Raw genomic sequence first — 4,687 nt, 5'->3', positions numbered from 1 at the left:
TGGAATTTGATTTTGATCGATGGCTACCATCTTAGCATGGGACATTGTATTATTCATTCTGTGAATTGTTTCTGCTAGTACCAATGTAGGAGATTTCCATGCCTTGGCCACTGTTTGTTTTGCAGCCGTTATTAGTTGGATCATAAGTTTGAATTGAGAGAGTGTTAACCATTCCGGTTTTAGATTAAGTAAAGTTAAATATGGATCTGGTTGTATTATTTTTTTAAATATTTTAGATGCAATCACGAAGACTTCCTTCCAGAAGGTTTGGATTACTGGGCACGTCCACCATATGTGTAAATATGTGCCTATTTCTGGGCATCCTCGAAAACAAAGAGTTGAGGTATTAGGTGAATATTTTGCCACTCTAGCGGGTACAAGGTACCAGCGAGTTAGGACTTTATAATTTGTCTCCAGTGCTAAGATGTTGGGTGAAGATGACTTAGATGTGAGCCATATGTTAGACCAGTCCGTGTCTTCTAAAGTTCGTCCCAGGTCCTCCTCCCACCTCTGAACGTAAGAGGGTCTATTAAGATTTGCTACTCCATATAATTGATTATAAAGTGATGAAATTGTACCTTTAGCAAATGGATCTTTTGTACAGATTGATTCAAAAATGGATAATTGGGATAATGGTGTATCCCCCTTTAGGAATGGTGTATAGAAATTTTTGATTTGGAGATATCTAAATATCTCAGAGTTTGGTAGATCATATTTTTCTCTAAGCAATGGGAATGAAAGGAATGATTTAGATGCTATGAAGTCATTTAGTGTCTGAATGCCTGATGTTGTCCAAGCTTTAAAAGAATTTGGGTAGATCCATGCCGGATAAAAGGCCGGATTTCTGATAAAAGAAAGGAGAGGATTGTGTGGAGATTGTAACTGATATTTGGTTTTTAGTTTATCCCAGAGAGATAAGAAGTGTTTAGTTATGGGATTATGAATTTTAAAGCGGTCTTTAGGATCAAGCCATAATAAATTTGATATTAATAGAGGGTCATTTTCTGAAGCCTCTATAAATACCCATAATGGGATTTCCTGTTTTGCATGGTATTTGGACAGACTGGCCAAATGTGCTGCTCTGTAGTAGTTAGTAAAATTAGGGTATCCCAGGCCTCCTTTATTTTTGGGAAGATGTAGTGTGTGTATAGGTATACGTGGTTTAGAAGAGCCCCATATAAACGAAGTTGCTCTTTTTTGTACTATTCTCAAAAAATAGGAAGGAATTGGAATAGGGAGGACTCTGAATAGATAAAGCAATTTGGGTAGAATAGTCATTTTGATTGCATTAATCTTCCCTATCCAGGATAAAGGAAGTTGCGACCATTGTTTTATTAGATTTGTGATCTGTCTTAATACAGGAGGATAATTGGTTGAGAATAAGTCAGAATGAGATGCTGTTAAATGAATTCCAAGATATGGGATTGATTTTTCTGCCCATGTGAATGGGAGTGCAGCCCTAGCCGGGATCAATTCCATGTTTGTGAGTGAAATATTAAGCACTAGGCATTTCTTAGGATTAATCATAAGGCCAGATAGGGCTGCAAATCCATCAAGAGCTGGTATTAAGTTAGGACCAGAGACCTGTGGTGATGATAGAAAAAGTAATATATCGTCTGCAAATATACATAATTTGTGTGTAATACCTCCTACTTCAATGCCAGTTATAGTTTGGTTTGTTCTGATGTATTGGGCCATGGGTTCGAGTATAAGGGCAAATAATAAGGGAGATAATGGGCAACCCTGTCGGGTACCTCTTTCGATATTAAAGGCTTCAGATTTGTATCCAGCATATTTTATATAGGCTTTGGGTTTATTATATAATGCTTTGATCCATGTTAAAAAGTAGGGTCCAAAACCCCATTTTTGTAATGAATATTGCATATATTGCCAGGATACTGTGTCAAATGCCCTCTTAATATCGAGAGATAGAAAACATAAAGGGATTTTCCGTTTTTTAGCAATATGTGCCAATAACACTGCCCTGCGTATATTATCGCCTGCCTGTCTATTTGGCATGAAGCCTACTTGATCTCTATGTATTAAATTTCCTATAATGCTATTGAGGTGTTTTGCTATTATTTTTGCTAATAATTTAATATCGAGGTTTAACAGAGAGATAGGCCGATAATTCACACAGGAAGTATCATCAGAAAGGGGTTTTGGAATCATACAAACAATTGCCATTAGTGTTTCTTGCCGAAAAGAATGTCCATCTAGAAGTTTGTTAAAAGTTTCAGTGAGAATGGGAGAGAGTATTTCTGAGAATGTTTTATAGTATAAAGCCGAGTAGCCGTCTGGGCCTGGTCTTTTGTTAAGTTTTAGGTCTTTTATGGCGTTAGCAACTTCATCTATAGTTATAGGCTCATCCAAACTGCTTTTTTGATTCTGAGATAACTCAGGTAAGGTTATTTTTGAGAAGAAGGATTCAGCTTCTGTAGGATTAAATTCATTGTTTGTCTTGTATAAAGTTGCGAGATGTGAGTGAAATTTATGGACTATTTTAACTGGATTACAAGTGTAAACATTTTTTGATAATTTCAAACGTATTGGATTGAAAGATTTGTTAGTTGAATTTAATGCCTGAGCCAAATATGTACCTGGTTTGTTTGTATTCATGTAGAAATTGTGTTTGGAGCGTTTGAGGGATTTATCAACTGACTCAGTGAGAAATAGATCGTATTCCAATCTAGATTTTTCCAGATGAGATTTTGTACTCTGAGATGGATTATCTTGAAATGATATGTAGGCTGCATTAAAATTGAGTTCTAGTTTTTTTGCTAGATTTTTGCGTTCCCGTTTAAATAGTGCCATTTGTCTTTGTATTGTACCACGCAAGACAGGCTTATGAGCTTCCCACAGTGTTATTGGGGAGATGTCTGTTGTATTATTAATTGATATGTATTCCTTTAAAGCTTGTTCAATGGCCATCTGATGTAGTGGGTGTTTGAGCATTATGTCCGGTAAGTACCACGTTGGGTCATGCGCTTTTGGTATGGCTGAAGCTATAGTAGTGTATACTGCATTATGGTCAGACCACGGAATCGGAATTATATCTGATGCAATAATTTCTGGTATCATTCCTATTGTTAGAAAAATATGATCTATTCTGGTGAAGGTTTGATGAGGGTGCGAGAAATAAGTGAATTTCTTTTTCATTGGGTTACTTTCTCTCCATGAATCTACCAGATTGTATTTGGAAAGAAGTTGAGAAAAAGGTAATCTAGAGGTTATTTTGGATGGTGTAAAAGGTGATTTATCTAGAAATGGGAGGAGGACCTGGTTCGAATCCCCACACATTATCACTGTTCCTATTTTGTGTGTATTAATCACTTGTAATATATGTGAGAGGAATGGTGTAGGTTGTTTGTTAGGAGCATAGTAGGAAATCACTGTGATTGCTGTATCCATTATATAACCCATGAGTATCAGGTATCTACCTTCTGGGTCTTTAATTTCTGATGATAAGGTGAATGGTGTGGATCGGTGAAATGCAATTAGAGTTCCCCTTTGCTTGGTACAGGCAGAAGCCGTGTAAATTTGTTGATAAAAAGGAGAAATATATTTTGGAGTAGAATCTTTGGTGAAGTGTGTTTCTTGGAGGCATACTATGTGAGCCTTCTTGTTATGGAAAGTACGGAAGGCTTTGGTCCTTTTTTGAGGGACATTTATTCCCTGAACATTCAGGGAAAGTATATTCAGTGGTGCCATGGCAATAGATCAAATAGTTTTGACTTACTTTTTGTTATGCAGAGCTGACTGCGCAGATCAACCTGTGTGGACTGAAGAGATGAATAGATAGAAAAGAAACCAGTGAATTCTGGAGTAAAGAGTAAACAAAAAAACATATGAGATTAGATGATACATTGTATAAATTATTTTTTATATTATTCCTGTTCCAACATGACTGTGTACCAGTGCACAAAGCAAGGTCCATAAAGACATGGATGAGCAAGTTTGGGGTGGAAGAATTGGCCTGCACAGAATCCTGTCCTCAACCCGATAGAACACCTTTGGGTGAATTAGAGTGGAGACTGCGAGCCAGGCCTTCTCATCCAACATCAGTGCCTGACCTCACAAATGTGCTTCTGGAACAATGGTCAAACATTCTCATAGACACACTCCTAAACCTTGTGGACAGCTTTCCCAGAAGAGTTGAAGCTGTTATATCTGCAAAGGGTGAGCCAACTCAATATTGAACCCTATGGACTAAGACTGGGATAGCATTAAAGGTCATGTGCTTGCAAAGGCAGGCATTCCAATACTTTTGAGAAGATAGGTAAGTGTGGCGCTAAACAATACATGTGCGTTATTGGGTGAAACCTGACAGAATAGATGTCTGAAAGGAGAAAAAACCAATAAAGTGTATTTAATGAGACACAAATGTAATCGTGTATAGACTGATATCTAGACGTTGAAGTCAAAAAATAAGTGACACAAGAGTGATGATAAAAACAATATAAGTGTTTAACCAATAAACACTAAAAGGACCCTATATAGACTGGTAGTGACACTAGTAGGGTCGGGTCACCGTGAAATAGTGGTGAACTCATGAAAAAAAATATTTTAAACTCGCAAGGATCTCTTAAGGGTACAGTAACACAAATATATGATAAACATAAAGTGAAAGAGTGAAAGTGAAGATGATGCGTCACAATAACGCCATGAGCTGCTAACAAAACTAAAA

The sequence above is a fragment of the Aquarana catesbeiana genome, linkage group LG09 (genome assembly GCF_042186555.1).
Source record: "Aquarana catesbeiana isolate 2022-GZ linkage group LG09, ASM4218655v1, whole genome shotgun sequence".
NCBI lineage: Eukaryota > Metazoa > Chordata > Amphibia > Anura > Ranidae > Aquarana > Aquarana catesbeiana.
This window is presented reverse-complemented; position numbering follows the sequence as displayed.